This window comes from Aulonocara sp. 'chitande type north' Nkhata Bay, linkage group LG7, assembly GCF_057382095.1.
Source record: "Aulonocara sp. 'chitande type north' Nkhata Bay isolate Kocher_YH1m ecotype deep benthic linkage group LG7, A_spYH_male_GT1.1, whole genome shotgun sequence".
Taxonomy (NCBI): domain Eukaryota; kingdom Metazoa; phylum Chordata; class Actinopteri; order Cichliformes; family Cichlidae; genus Aulonocara; species Aulonocara sp. 'chitande type north' Nkhata Bay.
Window position 1 is genome coordinate 5,303,717 of NC_141350.1, and position 20,139 is coordinate 5,323,855.

A 20,139-nucleotide genomic window follows, 5' to 3' on the forward strand; every position below is an offset into this window, starting at 1 on the left:
GTCACTTGAATACTTCAAACTGAAAATTTCTACAGTGCCCAAACCTGTGACCAACATCACAGTAGAGAGTGTGACCACGACCTCCATCAAGCTAACGTGGTCCAGACAAAATGATTACAAGCCTTCCTACTCCTACCTGGTCATAGCAAAAAAGAGTGGCAGCGAGATAAAGAATGATTCGACAAAGAATGAGACGTACACCTTCTATAATCTGACCTCTGGAGAGCTGTACACATTTTCTGTGTTCACGGTTATAGCAGGGGTCAAATCCACAGAGGAAAATACACAGAGTTACACAAGTATGTCTTAAAAATCTCTGAAATGTGCTTCAAAGTCAAGTCTTCCTAATCCATCTTGCAATTTATAGTGATCCCCAACAGACTGTCAGAGCTTGGTTATATGTGATATTGTATTATTTATATGTATAGCATTTTTTTTTCTTAAAGGGGAACTGATAAGAGAAAAGAGTTCCAGGCACCGCAGGCAGATATAGAAGCTTCAGTAAAGCTGAAGCCTACAATTTTCATAAAAAATTTTCCTCCCTGTTTGACAATCAGTAGCTGTTAGCTCGATACCTTTGCTCTTTAGTTTCTATCCTTTCTGTGAAAGGTCTCAACCCCGAGCCAAAATATAACATCATCAGGGTTTTAGTGATGGTATATAAACTTCTAAAAGTAAATCTTTAAACATGTTTTTGGTCAGAAAACAAGTAATTTGGTCGACATTTTCTTTGTGTTACTACTCAGCCCCTATTAGTCCAATATTAATGTTCATTTAATTTGAATCTTCTTTTTTATCCAGTGCCTGAAGCAGTCTCAAACATTACAGCCGTAGGAACCACAACTAGCCTTTCAGTGAGCTGGACACTGGTGACAGGGAAGGTCTCCAGTTACAGTGTTGTGCTAAATAGTGCTGAACAGTTAGTGAACAGCACGGATGTAAACAATCAAACTACAAACATAGTCTTTGTGGACTTGACACCAGGAGTAATCTACTGTGTCCAGTTGATCACCAAAAGTGGACCTTTTCAGAGTAACAGTTCACGTGTCTGCGACGCAACTTGTGAGTTTCATTGACAATCTGACTTCTACCTCAAATTGTATATTCAGCATTTTTATCAACACCTATTTTAAAAATACATGTATTGTTTGAATTAATCAATCAAATAATCAAATCCTTCTCCTTCTTCAGTTCCCAACCCTCCTGGCTCCATCACAGTGCAATCTCAGACTGTTAATTCCATCAACTTCACCTGGGCCCTCCCACAGAACATGAACCACAATCAATACAACTTTAGTGTCACCACCACTAACAACAACTTTGTGACAAAAGACAACTGGTTCCTGCTGGGAAACCTCACATCTGGAAGCCCCTACAATATCTCTGTTGTTACTGTGGGTGTGATGGGATATACAAGTACATCAGTGACAACAGTAAACTATACCAGTGAGTAGACATACAGCTGATGAGATTGTGATTGTTATGGTGGATTTTCCTGATTTTTTGTTATTTTATTTTTATTGAGTTTATCCTTTTTCTTTCACTCTGACAGAGTTTATTTTGACTGGTACACTTTGTATTTGTTTTTGTTTGTTTGTTTTTATTTGGTTTGTTTACTTTTTTGGGATGTAGACAACAAAATGTCATTCAGACAGATTTTAAAATGTTTGGAATCAATTGTCTGTGTACGACATGCATAGATGTAATGCAAGTGTCCTTTTTCTAAAATAGTAATATTGTTAATACTATTTATCGTATTGCTTTTTCCTCTGAGTGTGAGGAACATGTAGCAGCAATCACAGGTTTTTCATCTGTCTCATTTTCTCAGGACCATTTCCTGTATCCAATCTGACTCAGACAGAAATAACTACAAATGCAGTGACCTTGGTGTGGGCACAGCAGGAGAGCAAATTAAGCTACTCTTACTGGGTGCAGGTCACCAACGAGTCCAATGTTATTGTAAACAAATTAAATGTGAACATAACAAATGCAACAATCAGAAATCTTCGTTCTGGGAGCAACTTCAACTTCACTGTCACTACACTGACAGCAGATGGCACTCAGGCAGATCCTGTGACAGTGTCTTACTTCACACGTATGTACAGTATATGTTGTCAGAATTTCTGCTTCTCCTGGAAATCCACGATACTAAACTCAAACTAAATCAGCAAAAACAACCAAAGTCAGCAACCATCAAAAGCTGAGCTTGGGTAGTTTATCATTATTCCAGTGAAAGAGAGCTGTTATAAGAAAAGTGCTGTTCATGTGCCTATAATACTGCTGTTGTTATTATAATAATAATAATTCCTCCTGTGTTTGTAGGGCCATACGGTATTACTGAGTTGGAGGCTGAAACCATAAACACAACTGCTATAAATCTGAACTGGACGAAGCCAGCTGAGTACAGGGCTGACTATAAATATCGAGTTGCTACATCAGGCTGTGCCTACAAAAACAACACCCTGGGACAAGAAACCATACAGATCTCAGGCCTCGACCCTGGGACCAACTGTACCTTCTGTGTTTCTGTCATGGCAGCAAACGGCATTGAAGGACAAACAGTCTGCACTTCTCAGTACACGAGTACGACTCAGCTGCCCTTTCTAGTTTTCTTTGTCAGACTATCATTGTTGACATGTTTTAATCCTTTGTTCTCTCATCACATCAACAGAGCCCGAGACAGTACAGCCCACTATCTCAGGTCATTCGAATAGTTCCATCACAGTGACATGGACGAAACCTAAAGGAAATGTGGAGCGTTACAGTCTTTACCTAACACCTAATACAACTATTCAATCCCTGAACTCTTTGAATACATCCTATCAGTTTGAAAACCTGCCACCTGGACGAGCGTACAGCGTCATGTTAACCACAATAAGTGGACCCTTCAATGCGTCATCTGAACTTGTTACTAACGCCACTCGTGAGTAGAATAAATGTCTTCAATTTTGAGTGTAGTCACATTTATGTTAATATGTATGTATGTTTTTATTTACTTCAGCAGGTTTTGAGAATTTAGCTGTTACTGATAAAGTTTAATTTGACACTACACTAAACAACTGTAAAACAAAATTAATTAAAACAGTGAGCACTTACATAAGGTAACATGTTGCATCCCCCTTCCTCCAGTCCCTAACCCTCCTGGGACGATTGAGATCCTGAATAAAACAACGAGCTCCATTGAAACTCGATGGATAGAGGCGCCTCTGATGACCGGTGCTAATTTCTCCTACCTGCTGACTTACACGTCATCCCAGCAATCCAACAATACAAATACCACAAACACCAGAATGAACATCTCTTCCCTGTCTTCTGGGACTTCCTACAACATTTCTGTGAAAACTGTGGGGGAACTGGGATTTCAGAGTGAGACAGTTTATGTCTACATGGTCACAACAAGTAAGGCTTTCATTTCTGTAAAGAAGTATTGGAGAAGTTTGGGCAGTCTCCTCTTTCATTATTACTGTATGAATTAACTTTAATATCTCTCTAATGTCTGACAGGACCACAGGCAGTGCAGGAGCTCACGGCCACTCCAGGAGAGACATACATCACAGTCAACTGGACCAATCCACCTGACTACAAGAACAGCTATAAATACGTTTTGTCCTGGAATCAAACTAATTCCCAAATGCAGAACCTCATAGTTACACAAACTAATTATACTATCATTAACCTGGAACCTGGTCAGTGCTACAGTATTTATGTCACCACAGAGACCTCTGATGAAACACGGGGTGCACCAGTAATGATCACCAAATGCACAAGTACGGACACTAAGTAATAATTCTGCAAAATTTTGTCACCTATCTTTTACATGTGAAAAATGTAATTTTGATGATTCCACTGTCACCAAAAGATAACTGAACAATCTGTTTTTGACAAATAAAATTTTGTCAAAAACATATTTTGTATTTTCTTTAGATATTTGATAGAAATATTATACTTTAATAGAACTGACAGATTTGTTCATTAGAGGTGTTCTGTTTTTTCCTTATTTCTGTTTCATGCTACAGATGCAAGCCCAGTGACAATCTTAGGCTGTCAAGGTCCAAACGACAATACTGCACAAATCATCTTGTCATGTACCACACCCCATGGCCAACACACTGGCTTCCAGATGATTGTAAATGGAAACAACATCAGTGCAACTGCATCTTGCAATTATACCATTTCTGGCCTTAACCACAATACTATATATAATGTGACTGTGATAACTCTAAGCCATGGAAATCCCAGCATTCCTGTGTATCGCGAGTGCTCAACAGGCATAGGTAAGGCTTTGTGTAATAATATTAGTGTTCTAATGTACTTAAAAACTAGAGTTTGAGATACATAGAGAAGCCTTTTATAGAAAATACCAGTTCCTAATAAAATCCTTTTTCCTTAATGGTGCTCAAAAACATCTATGCATTCATTTGTCTGTGACTGCTTTTATTGGTTGAGCTGTAGTTGATAGTACACTTTTATTTATTTTTTTTATCAAAGAGCTGCCCATGCCAGTAAATTCTGCTAGCTTGGCGCAATCGAATGGTGTCACACACAATAGTTTCATACTACAGATTGATCCAAGGATGTTTAACGACTCTAATTTTACGACTGCCTAATGAAATCTTTCTTCATTTCTCTGTTACATTTTTTCCAAACATTGTAGCTATCACTACTATTGCTGTTGCTGTATCAGTAGCAGTTTTTCTCATTCTCTTCAGTGTCCTCATCGCCTTTATTATCTACTGGAAAAGGTTTGCCACTATCACCAGTGATAAAAACATGTTCATTAAATATCCGTGTATATGAATAAATTCTATATTTACAGTTTATATACTTTATCTGCTCCTATAGGCTAGCCAAAAAAGAATCACCAGACATCCAGATTGAATCTTTAAGGTAAAATTTGTATTTTTATCATTTTGTTGTACTGTATGTATGATATACTCCTCTAATTGCTACTTATTCTTCTTTTTTGCATTTTTTATAGAGCCAAAGTGTAAGTACAACATTTTTTAACTCTCAAAGCTTCAGCATATCTTCCAAATATTAATTCTTTCCTGAAAGCACCTTATCACTCTTGCCTAAACTTTGGTTTGAGCAGAAGTGTGGCCGTGAGTGTGGAGGACTTTGAGGCTTATTACAAGAAGCAGAGAGCAGACTCCAACTGTGGCTTTGCAGAAGAATTTGAGGTAAATCCCCAAAACTGAATATATTAACTGACTCTTGATTTGTAAATATACTTATTCATAGTAGAACAATTTTATTTTTATTTCTTATTTTAACAATTTGTGTTCTAGACACACTCACCAGTGTCAATGTCAGTATAACAGCAATAAATCATTCCTGGTACAGCTTTACAGTATTACTTACAGTGCTCCAAAAGCTTTTTGCTGCCTGAAAAGATTCATCTTGGAGAGGTGCAACTGAAACAAAATCAAATGTAATTACTGTTACCAGAATGAGCCAAAATAATACTGAAATGTAATGCAAAGGGCAAAAAAAAGAAAAACTACCCGGAAAAAGTTTCATTTGCTTCTCTGGTACTCCACATGTAGCCACCAACTTTTTTTCTCTGTATTTTAAAGGACCTGAAGGTTGTTGGCACAGCTCAGTCAAAGTTACATGCACTGAATGTGGAGAACAAGCCTAAGAATCGCTACAACAATGTGCTTCCATGTGAGTCACTTTAACAAATCCATCTCTGCTGCTTTGACCATAACACCCTCACTCTTTAAACAATATCATTGCCTGCCTTACAGCATCTGCTACCATTTTAGTTTGTGCCTTGAACCAAACAATAGCATGCATCTATTAATGCATAACAGTGTAGGAAAATAATTTCTAATACTTTTTTTTTTAACAATAATAATTTTTAATTCCTTTCATGCTCATTACATTTCCCTTTAATTTCATCTCTTACATTTCATTTACCCTCTTGTTCACCTCCTAGATGACTCTTCTAGGGTGAAACTTTCCATTCTCCATGGAAGTCCGTCTGATGATTACATCAATGCTAACTACATGCCGGTGCGTACTGACACTTTTTGAGGCAGCTCTCTGCCACAGTCATTGCAGCATCAGCAAGCATCCTACTGAGCAATATAACTTTGCTTCTTGACATTGCCATTTGTTAAACGTTTCTGCCTTCATGTAAACTCTGCTTTGAAAAACGTCTCAGAAAAATCCAACTTGCTGTTTCATGTGGTTGAGCTCACATTTTATTTGGCAGGGTTACAACTCGAGGAAGGAGTTTATTGCAGCTCAAGGTCCTTTACCCACCACGGTCAACGATTTCTGGAGGATGATCTGGGAGAAGAATGTGCAGACTCTGGTCATGCTGACACGCTGTAATGAACAGGGACGAGTGAGTATTAACAAAAACACCACAACTAGCAGGACAAGCATGTTTACAGTAGGGATAGACTGATCTGATATTACGTGTCTGAATCGGTCCAATACTGACCTAAATTACTGTATCGAATATTGGAGAGAAATAAAAAATGTAATCCGATCCCTTAAATCTCACAAAACTTGCGACGTGGCATAACTCAGCTCATAACCGTAGCACGTTGGAGCACGTGATAGAGCGGCTGTGGCGTGCGAGACCTGTTGGTGATCTGGTTGAGCATTTGGAGCCTCGCTACCAACCCGGCATTTCATCTCCGTGGAAGTTATCCCAGAGAGAAGTAGAGCAAGTGTTTAAGTTCATCTCTGAATGTTAGTAAATGTTAAAGCATTCCCATGTTAAGCTTATCAACCGATATACATATATGGAGCGACTGCCTCTTTCTCCCCCTTCCTCTCCTGCTGCTACTTCAATCATCTGATCTTGGTGGATGTAAGCTGTAATTTAATGGCAGGATTGCATAACCCCACTCTATACACCTGTATGATATCAGTGTGACCACAGTAATCCCACCCACTTGCTGCCCAAACTTTTTGTTTGCAATGGACAGCTAATCAGAAGAAAGTTGTCATAAAGGGAACGTGACCACGAAGGGACACCGTTTAAGACATGGGTAGTATCAACACCAGTTGTCAGATAAACGAGGGTTATTTTGATCATTCAGAATGAGTCTAATAGAGGCCAAGAATGAAACAATACAGCTGAGGAAAAAGTTAGAATCCCTGTGATCTATTCATATGTTTCCATCTATACCAGGGGTCGGCAACCTTTTTGATGATGAGTGCCGTCTAAAATGTCCTCAGAAGTCAATGTGCCATATGATTGCATTGGCAATAAATTTAATAATGCTCTATACAGTCATGTGATGTTCCCCTGTAGCTCTAGTAGGGCTGTGCGATATGACCAAAATCTCATATCCCGATATAATACATCTATCGTCCCGACTACGATATAAATCACAAAATTTTAACATTTTCTGTAAATTCTGTGAATCTCGGGCGACTTGCGTGAAGTGTTTACAGCTGGACGTCGTGTACCTGGAGTCGAGTGTTTTAACAGATGCATAAACGACACATTTTTAGTCATAAGTTGTAATGGCTGCCGTTTCCTTTGTGAGTATTTATTACACGGCGTGCTGTGGTGAAAAGCCTGTTTTAAGGTTTATTTTTGAGCTTCTGACAGCTCTTTTTAGCTTCTCATCCGTAAACACTCTGCAAACTATTTCATGTGATTCAGTTTATTTTGAAAAGTCTCAACAGGATCTTGAGCTTTCTTGTGAAAGGTTTGTATGGGAAATAAACAAGCTGACACGCGATGGTTTTACCGTCGTTGTTGCTACGACAACGCGTAAAAACATGCTCTTTTCCGTCTGTAGTGTGGTTACATTAAATATAAGAGAAAGAGAGAACTTTAAGAAATTAATATAGCCACTGCAGTGACACAAAACGTTGAAAAAATATTGCCTTAAACTTTTTATTTTGCGACACCACGAAATAAATGATAGCGTAAAATGAAACGATAGATGTTTTTACAGTGTTTTTTTTTATGTAAATGTTATTTTTACAATGTTTGCAGGTTTTTTTTAAAGCTAAAACATTTCCTTTCCAGGTAAAATGTGAGCAGTATTGGAGTTCTGGTACCAAGCGGTGTGACAACATCATTGTAAAAGCAACCTCTGAAATAACACTTGAGGACTGGACCCTCAGGGACTTTGACATTAAAAATGTGAGTGGTTTTCACATTGGTTTCAATATTGTTTTGTCTATATAGTGTCAGTGCTAAAGATAAATATACTACAATAATAGAAGAAAGCCCAACAATTACACGACCCCCTATCACCAAGCATTTGGTAACAATGGGAAGGAAGCATACTTCATACAGCATATATCCATATTTGTAAATTATTTTTGTAATAAATATTTATCATTTTTCAGAAGTATTTTTAGGAAAGGGAGAAACCTTTAGATTGGAAAACCCTATGGTCCCTGAATATTTAACATGGTTTACAGTAGGCGTCCTGCAACCAAAATAGACTACCTATTAAACTTTCCAATGTCTTAACAAATCTATGGTAATAACAAGGTCAGTGTTGACTGAAGTTCTCTCTGTTTATATCTATATAACTAATACTTTGTATCTTTGATTGTTGTAAAAAGGCACTTTTGCTTTTGCTTTAAAACATAAATCCTTGCAACACATTTTTGTCATGTTGTCCAGTTACCGTTTGAGGTATGTGGTAGTGATGTATCAGTCGAGTATGAATCGGGTCTTAGAGCCGGCTCTTTGAAGTGAACGATGGGAGCCGGCTCCTTATCGCGAGCCGTGTTATTTATTTATTCATTTTTTTCCTTTCTCTTACCCTCCCTCTCTCTTACCGAGCCCTGCGAGGGACATGGGAGAAAAAAAATTAAGATGAACTCGCAAAACTTCAAACTGGTGCAAGAACGTGTCCGAAAACGTCGGAGCACTTTTGTCAATATGAGATGTCTTGATAAACCGAGCAGATATTTGAAGTTTACACAGCTACGTTCTTGCCTTATCTTAAGTTTATTTTGTGAGCCAGAAAGTAATATTAAAACTAAGTAGCTATCGCCATAGTTGGAAACTGGAATTGGCCCGGCCTATCCCATAATTCATAGCGCGGCCCAGCCAATTCCAGTTTCCAGCAATTGCGGCATCTTCTATATTTTATTGTGTTGTGGTTTGAAGTGTTTTGTGTTTTTTCACTTTAAATTTGTTGAAACAGAAAAAGCTGAACATTTAAATAGTTAAAAGTTGAATTGTAAATAGTTGTTTTTTGTAATATGTTTATATGTTTTAAAATTTATTTTTTACATTTTATGTGAAGTGAATAAATAAAAGCATATTTATATAATAAACATGTATAAATAAAAAACCCCACTATTTTTTACATTAGTAATTCATTTTGTGCATAACTTTATATTGTTATTGATAATAAATTAATTAAAGCAACAAAACAACCTAAAGAGCCGCTTGGGAGCCGAAAGAGCCAGCTGTTTATAGTGGGCCGAGCTGAAAGAGCCAGTTCTCTAAAAAGAGCTGGAATTCTCATCACTAGTATGTGTTATTGTGTCTTGAGGATCTTCAGCTGTTTTGAGGTGCTTCGCTGTTTTGTCCTTCAGGTGAAAACAGCAGAAACCCGAGCAGTTCGTCACTTCCACTTCACAGCATGGCCAGATCACGGGGTACCAGAAACCACAGAGCTCCTCATCAGCTTCAGACATTTAGTCAGAGAGCACATGAACCAGTACTCAAAACACTCGCCCACAGTGGTCCACTGCAGGTTTGACAGAGCACACATGCAAATACACTCACAACTTTGTATTTATCCAGTGTGACCTGTTTTCAAAAATATATATATATATATTTATATATCTGTGTTTCTATGTTCTTTATGATTAGTGCTGGTGTGGGGCGCACAGGTACCTTTATAGCCATAGACAGACTGATTTTCCAGATTGAAAGAGAAAATACAGTGGATGTGTTCGGCATTGTTCATGATCTGCGCATGCACCGACCGCTTATGGTGCAGACAGAGGTAGGAATGTTCACATTCACTGTAGTGTGTTGTTTGACGTGATGAGTAATATGCCATATCTCAATGAACTTTTGCATTTGACATATGTGCAGGACCAGTATGTGTTCTTAAACCAGTGTGCTTTGGACATCATCCGGTCGAGAACGGGGACCAATGTGGATCTAATCTACCAAAACACCGCGGCAATCTATGAAAATATAGGCCCAAAAAAGGGGGCTCCCAAAAACGGATACCACAACTCATAGGCCCAGAAGTCCATCAGTTCTTCCATCTCTCTTCACTTTTAGAAAGAAACTGAGCAAATATCTGTGAAGGAGAGGCTGTGAGCACATTTTCCTGGATTTATTTTTATACCTTTTAGGCTTTTGATAACAGTCATCTAGCTTCCTGGATTCAAACTCAGATTATTTGATATTTATTTGTTACGATTTATGAATGTTGACAGTGGACGAAACTGTACGTAGAGCTGCAATAATGGATTATGTGTCTTGGACACTTTGCTATAATTGTATATTTTTGTATTGCTCAGATGTTTTATAAATGCTTCTTAATACTGTATATGACTCACTGATAATTAGATCTTTTTGCTCAGGTAGTGTGATGGATGCTGTACAGGTATTTTTGATCAGGAAAAACTTATAATAACCTTTGCCTTGTATAAAACAAATGCTGTTATGAAGACAGTGTGCCTTTTAAAGAGTTTTTTCCACCAGTTCACCAATAGGTGGCACTCTTATGTCTTCAAATGGAAAAGACAGACATCTGAAATTCAGCTGTCTGTTTGTGCATATTTTAAGCCAACATGAACTCTGCAATGTGTTTAAATGAAGGAGCCTTTTGCACATGTATGCACTGTATTGTGAATAATGCACTGGATGCATTTGTCTTCTACACTGTCTACTATGGAGATGTTTTTTTCAGTAGCATTAATATTTTGGCCAGTGCTTTGTAGACTGTTCGGATTATTTCTTTATACATACAATACTTTTATTACAATTTTATTTTTGCAATTTTACTTGCCTCAATAAAAAGCTCAGGAACTCAATTAAACTAAACATGTTCCTAGCATCTATGGTGTTTGTACTTTGACGAACTTAGTCCATTTTTTTCCTTATTTTCTACGTTGTGCATTCCTCACGGAAACTGTAATGTTATGTCACTTCCTGCTACATATCCGATCCTTGTATGGAAATACTGTGATGTTAAAATGGCCAGAGAAGTGCAGGCTTAAAGGACAGGATTTTCCATGAGGCAGATACTTTACTTTTTTAAAGATAATTTAGTAAAAGAGTACGCCTGTAGATATTTTTTAAAACGTATTTTTATTTTATCATAGTGTATTTAAAGCTATTTTAAGCATTTGGGTTTTAAATGAAAAATATGTATAATAATTACTAAGGTTTTAGGATATTTTATATGATGCTTGATGGTACAATGTGAAAATATATATAGAAAAAGGCAAGGATTCAAATTTTGTATACATTTTAACCTGTCATATGAAATGGGATTATATATATTATAAATTCTGGAAAATAGGGGCGTAATACTCCTCTTATTGTTTAAATCCCTCAGCTTCAATATGATTAAAGATTCATATGCTTGCTTTAATGTTACCTCTGGACAATTGTGAGTTTGGATCTATTTACAAAGCTCATCACTCAGAAAATAAACAAACTGCACACTGTGTCACAGCTACTGCAGCATGTCTGATAAACTCATTATGTATATAGTTTCCAAATTGTTTGAGTCAAATGGAAGGATCAAAAGGACCAACACAATACATGACTGCATGCTACAGAGCAGGATTGAGGTGTTACACCTTTGAATTATTCAATTTGAGGTTGCAGGTAGATAAGTGCACCCTCAACGGATGAATAAATAATACCATGTCTGTTTCTTACTTTGTAAGGAAAAAGCTTTTCACAAGGAGACTTTGACAGTTTTACAGCTCAGCACATCAGGCCTTCTGTTGCAAGACTTTGTACAGTATTGAGGTGGTTTAAAAGACCACTTTTTGTACACAGCATTGTTTTTCTACAAATGTAAGATTTTTTCAGCATGTCAGCTTAAATAGGCCTGCAGTTTCTCAGGCTTCTACTTTTTTCTCCCCCACTTCCCGACATAATTTCTGTCTCATGCCTCTCAGGTCCATAAGTTCGATGTTTAAAAAGTAGATCTGGCATTTGAATGCCCCATTTTGAACATAAATCCTGACCTGCAATTGGAAAATTAAAATAGAACAAAAGATAACTGGGTGATCCAAATTTAATAATAAAAGACCTCAAATGCTTATATGCCACAAATCCACCATAATGGATTACACTAGGATGTTTTTTCTAACCTTCTCTGAAATTGAATATAAAACAACAGTAAAGAGAAAATGAAATATTTGTCATCTGATCTAGGCAAAGGTACTAGACCACTCTTTTTCACTACAGTTTAAATATGGCCATTTCTATGTAAAGACCAGGGATTAGAGTTAGGTCCATATATATATTTGGACATAAGTTCTGCTTTTTGCCTGTTTACTAAGACATTTTCCGAATATAGTTAATGGACATGGACATAATGTGCAGACTCCCAGCTTTCATTTGAGGGTATCCACATTGATATTGGATGAAGGGTTTAGGAGTTAATTTGAGGTGTGGTGCTTGCATTTTGGAAGATTTTGCTGTGAACAGACAACATGCAGTTAAAGGAGCTCTCCGTGCAGGTGAAACAAGCCATCCTTAAAATGCAAGAAAAGAAAAGAAAAAAACATCCAAGAAATATTATGAGTGGAAAAATGTAGAGTTTGGTACATTCTGAGAAAGAAAGGAAGCACTGGTGAACCAAGCAACACGAAAAGACCTGGATGTCTATGTCTATCATCCACCATCATCTATGGTGGATGATGGTGGATGGCAAAATCATTTCCTTGGTCAAGAGAAATCCCTTCACAACCAAGTGGCCAATCAATATCCAAGTCTAACATAAAGAGAAGACTGCAAGAAAGTAAATCCAGAGTTCCACTGCAACTGCAAGCCACACATAAGTCTCAAGAATAGAAAGGCTAGGTTGGACTAGGCTAGATTTGCAGAGGCAGTGCAAGGGCTTGGGTGTGCACGGCTGCCAGTGGCACTGGGACGCTAGTGTTCATTGATGATGTGACACAGGACAGAAGCAGCTGAATGAATTCTGAGGTGTTCAGAGACATGCTGTCTGTTCAAATCCAGTTAAATGCAATCAGATTGATTCGGTGGTGTTTCATAATGCAGATGGACAATGACCCAAAACATACAGCAACCCAGGAGTTTGCTAAAGCAAAGAAGTGGAATATTCATGAATGGCCAAGTCAGTCATCTGATCTTAACCCAATTGAGCATGCATTTCACTTGTTGAAGACTAAACGTCAGACAGAAAGGCCCACAAACAAAAACCAGCTGAAAGCTGCAGCAGTAAAGGCCTGGCAGAGCATTAAAAAGGAGGAAACCCAGCATCTGGTGATTTCCATGAGTTCAAGACTTCAGGCTTCAATACCAGCAAAGGGCTTTCGAGTATTAGAAATGAAATTTTTATTCTTAGTCTTTTAATTTCTCGATTTACTTTTGAAACCCTAAAACTAAGGGATTGCGTTAAAAAAATTCCTCACACTTTTATGCAATGTTTTTATTCTACCTAAAAAATTAAAGTTGAAAGGCTACACTTAAGGTGCATTTGAGTTTTTTCATTTGAATTTCATTCTGGGAAATCTGTCCAAATATATATGGACCTAACTGTATGTGCAAATATGAATTATACATTTATAATAAAAAAATTGTGTGAAAATGTTTGCTCTTATAATTTTTCTGCCAAGCTATATGAACACTTCACTGAGTCTGAGAGTCTTTATCTTTACTATCTACATTTATCTAATATGAATATTTAATGCTAAAATTCTCTGCAACATCTTGATGAACTGAGACTCTAGATTTGAGATCGAACCAGATTAGCATGTATAGATCTTGTACTTTATTTTTTTCTAATTTCATTTAGATTTTTATTTATAAAAAATATGCCCAATATGTGATCTGGATGAACTTCAAATGCCCACCTCTGGGACATGAAATTAGCTACACATCAACCCCGCAAAAGTAAAAGTCTTCATCTGTCATTTTACTACAACAAAATGACATACACTGGCAGGGAACAGTGTGCTGCCTAAAGAGTATCTGATATTGCATGTAAACTTATTTTATGATTGTATATTTTTATTTTCTACATGGAGTATGTTTACATTATGTAATACACTTCATTAAAAACATAATGTATATGTCAGTAGGAAATTCTCACTTATGAAGTTTTGTTTGTCCGTTTTGACTGGTCCCAGTTTGTGTACAAGCGTTTTCCACAATAGTAAATGTAAGCAGACGTGAAACTGAATCTGAAGCGGAAATGTGTGCCGGTGTTTATCTTGTAGGTCACATGCAGCTGGTGTTGTACGCTGCTACGGCCACAGGTGGCGCCATAGCTCCCTGTGTGTGACGGGCAGCAGATGATCCAGTCCACTCCGCACTCTCCATGTTGAGAGGAACCGAGCAACTTGTTCTCCAACCGTCCGTCACAGCCCACCTACTGCCCCCCTAAACCACCCAGCTGTCTCCATACAGCACCGTGCTATGACGCTGGACTGGAAAAGAAGCTTAGGAGCAAGTGCATGATCGTTTCCCTGATCGACAAAGAGTGAGTTTCTGTTACTACAGCACACCGCTAAGCACAACTTGCTATTTTTAGTCAACGTTACTTGTATCTATACAACTAACCCATGTTTTATGAGCTAACTGCTAGTTAGCTCTGACAGCGCTGAATAACAAAATGAGGGAAAAAATTGCGCGTTTCGTGGCATCCACGCTGTAATTTTAGTCTTCTCATCGTCGCAGCATATGAAGGAATTCGTTCAGTGGTTATAGTAACGTCATTCTGAGTGTTTGGTTTGCCGTCTCGTTGGGTAGCAGCTAACCTTACTAGCTTGTTGCCTCAAGTAAACCCCTCATCGCCACGTTAGCGGAGCAGCCCGTGCCCCATGCGGCTGCAGCTTTGCTGTCACTCGTTTGCATAGCAACCACGATCCCCGCCGATGCCCAGGATGGCTGCAACAAGCGAGTGCACGTACCTGTATGTGCTGCTTTTATGTTAAATCAGTTACAGTGTTGCGTTCACTTGCTTTTGTTACAAACTGTAAATAAATGAAAAATGCATGTTATTGTGCTGTTAAGCACATGTGGCGGAGGATCATAGGAGTATTAACTGTAGTCATTAATCAAGCAGTCTGTAACGTCTCTGTATCATCTATGTCCCACGTGGGATGCGACGTTTTGCTTTGACTTTACTGCAGAGTGCAGATAATTCAAAGCAGAGCGACGAGGCTGGCAGACATTTAAATGTCAAATATGTGCAGGACAGTCCAAGACCTCGCCAGCGTTGGCCGGCTGCACTGTTGCAAGTGTGATACCAAACGTGTAACCTTTTTCATGGGTTCACCAGGAACACATTGTAAAAGCCAGGTAGGGTTTTCTGCAAAGAACGCTTTGAAACTCACCTTAAATATTTTTTTAATCTAACGACACACGCCTCCTCCATATTAATTTGACAAGAAATTAAATGCTGTGATTGCCAAATTTGGGGTTCATAATAACAGATGTTTAGGTGCCCTACTTTCTGCAAGTTTAAAAAGTAATCCCAAGCAAAGCTGATAAAAAGCAACATATAAATACTGGCCACTTACATTAGAAAATGCCTTCTTGTTTTCAGAAATCTATAAACAGGTGATTATCAGTATATGCATGAGCGCTTCCTTCATTGGTGCCAGTCTACATTCATTGACAAGTCAGATGCTGCAGCGCAGAAATGCCAAAACAGAGTGTTTTTTGGGGTCACTCAGAAACACAGACTTCATTACATAGCTTGTTTGTTTACAAGACCACGCTGAGAACGTTGCCAGCTCCATCATGTAGTTCTCATTAAATTGTCTGAAGTTTCTGAAAGGAGTTCCTCCCACAGCAATATCAATAAAAAGTAATTAAAAAGATCCACATTGGCATTTGTGCACATGTTAGGGGTTTGTGAAAAAAGTGCAGCTTAAGAAACAGAAGATCATGAGTTTCTTCAAGCTTTTTAAAAAAAAAAAAGTGCGGGTCAAACGATACTCGTGGCATTTGATCTGGATGAGATGATGACTAACTGTGGAGGCTTTTCACTGCCACTTTGTCTCATCCATCTTTAATTGTGTGGTATTATGTCGAGTCTGGCTTTGCTTGTGATGAGAATAACACTGGAGTGCTGGAGTGCACTTTAGTTAATAGTTAAAGGGTTTAGTGGAATGTTTCACCCTTGGTTGAAGTGAAAATAGATAATATGTGGGAAACTGCTGCAGAGCTTGACGAAGAGGCAGTTTTAAAGTGTGTCACTTGTTCACACTCTCTACTTCTTTATTTGCTTTGTTGCTTCAGCCTTTCTGGGTCTGCACATTCACTGGACTCAGTCTTTTAAAGAGGGTTATATAGAATGATAAACGTCTAATGTGCACTGTCGTCATTCACCATCAGATAAAAAATTGATCTGATATTGAATTACTGCAGAATGTCCTACTATGAGTGGTGGAAATAGCTGAGATAGGACCATGGCAAGCATGAGAAGGTCATTAGTATTACGTGGGCAGTGGAATTAGGTCATGAAATCATTACTAACAGAGACCACGTCTTGTTGCATATCTGATTTAAATAGAGTCTAACACCGCTCATCAGATTGACGCTTAATACAATTTTTTCCACTTTAGAAAAACAAAAATCACATTTGCTTTTCTGCGCTGATCTGTTGACACCCAAAGCCTTGACATGTCATGTGACAGTCTACCTTCCTCTAATCAGGTGGTGATATTTAATGGTGTTGGGCCCTAAGCCTATCAACTAGAACTGTGGCTTTGCTCTGTTGTGAAACACAAATGGGGGAGAGAGTGGCAGTGAAAGAAGGAAAGAGTAAAGAGCCGTTTGAGTCATTTTCTGTGGGTGGATAGTCCTGCTTTTTATCAGTGCTTTTTCTAGCAGGAAGACACAGCAACAGATGTCCCAACTTCCATGCTGTACTGTGAAGGATATGCAGAAAATACCACATCTCACTGCATCCTGTAGATCAGTCTCCACAGGAGAAGCCAGCTAGGCGTTGATGACGGGTGCTAGGTCCTCTCCGTCTTCCAGTCTAAATGCTAATCGCTGCTTTATTTGTTTTTATTTGGAAATCAGATATTTTCTCTGATCCTGATTGTCTCTGTGTATCTGAATGGCAATTTTCCAAAACACACTCTTCCCTTTAAAATGCTACTTTGAATCTGGCTGGTCTTCAAAGTGGAATTGTCCTATTCCAGGGCTGATAAGTGGCTCAGTGCTGTTTCCAGTTCCTCTGAGATTTAAATGCTTTCCCCGACATCTACTGGGGGAATCTAGGCTAATACTGCTCCATACTGAATTTTCCTCTCTGCCCCTAGAGAGCGAACGCACTTTTAGTAGCCCATATTGTTCCAAGATTCTCTTCCCCGGCAGAATTTTTCATCACAAGTTACTTTACAGATGCTAGCTGACATTTATGTTTTAAAACAGGCCATTTTTGTCACAGAATGTCACTTTTTCCAAGAAGAAAAAGTATTTATGTGAGCACAGAAAAACACAAAAATGTTTAATGTCTTCTTATTCCCTCATGGGTAACGCTTTTATCCAGATGCACACATTGTTTGCTCAGATATTATTATGTAAAAGTCAGTGGGACTTCTGTTATAAATTTGTAATTTGTAAATGTCTGCAGTTATGGTTTTATTTCCTCTAATATTAACACTGAGTAAAACACCCTACAGGTCTGGAAACAATGGCATTTTGCGTTGATCTGAAATCAACCCTGCAGAGTGAGGCAAAGGCTTGTGAAACCACGATCATGACGTTTAAATGTGGAACTGAAAACTAGATTCTCTCTTTTTTTGATGAATTGTGTATCAAACAGTGCATTCCAATTATTTTGCTATATGATTTAACAACCGACAGCCAGGATTTTAAAACTCTGGGCTCTCTCCGTGTCTCCTGCTTGATTTATCCAACACACACACACACACACACACACACACACACACACACACACACACACACACACACACACACACACAAAGAAATAAAGCATTTGAGACTGACCTCCTGACCCGTAGAAAGTGACTTCTTACTTTGTTCCAAGGAAACTGACCAGCAGGTGTCTGTATTTAGAGCAGGTTTGACACCATACATCCACCACTCAGCTTTCTACAGACTGCCAACGAGTATTCTCGCAGTAGCTAGTGCCTCTGCAATCAATATCCACCTCTCTATAGGTTACTACATGGAGTTGGTGGTTGTGTAAATGCTGACAGCTTTGGTTAGGGCCCAGTGTGCTGTGTGGATATTGTGGGTGTAAAACTTGATTTATTTAAAATAAGTGTCCATTATAGATGCTGTTGTGTTTTGTTGACATGGAATACATTCACTGTTTTGTTATTAAATAATAAGCAGCCATATGGATTAAGCTACTGCTATTCAGACTTTCCGCTCATAATGTTTTTGTTTGATTTTGTGAATGAGCTACATTAACTATGATGCAATATCCTTTTAAAAGTCTCCATTTGTTTTACGGCTGTTTCTGAGTGGCAGGGCTCGTAAGGAGATTTTGTTCCGTCATTGAAAATGATTGGCACTGTGCGCTGCCCATGTCAGACGCTGATAATCTGTAGTTTTCTGGGATAAGCTGAAGCATCTGTGTTGAGTTTACTGCAGGGCCGTTGTAGATTTCGGACATACTTTTAACACAGCATTTTTTTTTCTGTTTACAAATGAGGTGTTGCTGAGAGGCTTGGTTACGTCATCAGTTTGTCAAATTCCACTTTATAGGGTTATCACAATCCTCTGTGCTGGCAGGATGATATTGGTGTTGAATTTTTGCCTGATGTTTTTATGACATGCGTTTTATTGGTGCCAGACAAATCCATTAATAGCTGTTAATGTAATTCTACAGCTTTGCCTTAGGGATCAGTAGTGTTAGCGTTCTGTCTGTTACTATGTCGTCTGTTTTCCTAATGAAGTAGTTAACAGGGGGAAAGTGGCTCTGTTACACTAAATGGAAACTTGTGACATCCATCTGTAGATAAACATGCCAAGTCACTCCAACAAAACAAGCATTGCCTTCACCTTTCAAAGTAACATTGGGTCCGAGACGATGGGTGATTTCCATGACACGGGACCATCATCTGACTTCAGTCTTAAAGTGACACTACACTACACTTTTAGGAGAGATTGCTTTAAAAGCTATTGATCATGAATAGTATGATTTATGCCATTACAGTGGTTTCCAACAGTGATTGAGTGTCACGCAGGGAAAAAAAATCTATGCTGTTCATAGGAGGTTGTTGAATCACTGCTGCAGCTTTTATCTGTGCTGCCTTACGCCCTGCAGTGTTTATGTGAGTCTGCTTCTAGCATTCCTCTCTGCTTCCGCTTTTCTGTCCTTATGTAAACAAATCTTGCTCTCATCTTTTTGTTGAAGGCACAGAGATTAAATTGATAAATGCTCCCATCTAACTCTAAAAAACAAAAAAAGAAGCTAAAAAACCTAAACCTTAAAACAGGCTTTTCCCTGCAGCACGCTATGTAATAAATACTCTCAAAGAAAATTACGGCAGTTTCAACTTATGTCTAAACATGTATAGTTTCATGCATCTGTCAAAACACTCGACTTCAGGTGCACGACGCTGAGCTGGTCCCATTTTGCTGGATTGAACTGTGATTTTTCCAGTTTGTGATGCCCCTGATTTATACCAGACTGCTCAAACAATAGACCCCAAAGTAGGATGGCATGCGATTAGTACATTGGTCTTTAAGCGACATGAATACACTTAATGTTAAGTGGCCTTAGACCCAGAGCCAAATTTTGCATTGAGTTTAAATTGTGACCATAACAGACAGTGAGTCCTCACTTTGTGTCTCTGTGTCTCAGCAGACTGATTTTTATGTGTTGATAGAAGGTTATGTTCTGTTTATCTGTGCTATCTGTCTTCACTGGACAGACAGTTCCCGTATACCAAAGAACATTTTTAAATACCTGCCTCTATTACCCAATGCTCATATGGATCATAGTCTCAAATTCAACGTTAAGTGAAAGT

General features: G+C 38.4%; 1 protein-coding gene and 1 pseudogene across 2 annotated transcripts in view; both read left to right on the top strand.

Moving 5' to 3' along the window:
• ptprjb.2 (protein tyrosine phosphatase receptor type Jb, tandem duplicate 2) overlaps positions 1 to 11,611 on the top strand; it is a 53,219-nt pseudogene extending 41,608 nt beyond the window's left edge. The window contains exons 20-38 of the transcript XR_015130635.1: positions 36 to 299; positions 802 to 1,062; positions 1,192 to 1,446; positions 1,829 to 2,095; positions 2,323 to 2,583; positions 2,672 to 2,923; positions 3,130 to 3,399; positions 3,504 to 3,767; positions 4,017 to 4,274; positions 4,655 to 4,742; positions 4,843 to 4,896; positions 5,093 to 5,180; positions 5,577 to 5,667; positions 5,942 to 6,018; positions 6,221 to 6,355; positions 8,006 to 8,122; positions 9,541 to 9,701; positions 9,821 to 9,956; positions 10,049 to 11,611. The product of XR_015130635.1 is annotated as a protein tyrosine phosphatase receptor type Jb, tandem duplicate 2 (transcript). The remainder of the gene's footprint in view (positions 1 to 35; positions 300 to 801; positions 1,063 to 1,191; positions 1,447 to 1,828; positions 2,096 to 2,322; positions 2,584 to 2,671; positions 2,924 to 3,129; positions 3,400 to 3,503; positions 3,768 to 4,016; positions 4,275 to 4,654; positions 4,743 to 4,842; positions 4,897 to 5,092; positions 5,181 to 5,576; positions 5,668 to 5,941; positions 6,019 to 6,220; positions 6,356 to 8,005; positions 8,123 to 9,540; positions 9,702 to 9,820; positions 9,957 to 10,048) is intronic.
• Positions 11,612 to 14,464: 2,853 nt separating this feature from the next.
• The window catches only part of osbpl5 (oxysterol binding protein-like 5), a 46,916-nt gene continuing 41,241 nt past the window's right edge, over positions 14,465 to 20,139 (top strand). Inside the window, exon 1 of the mRNA XM_086298159.1 lies at positions 14,465 to 14,657. The gene's annotated coding sequence lies outside the window, so the exon portion shown is untranslated. The remainder of the gene's footprint in view (positions 14,658 to 20,139) is intronic.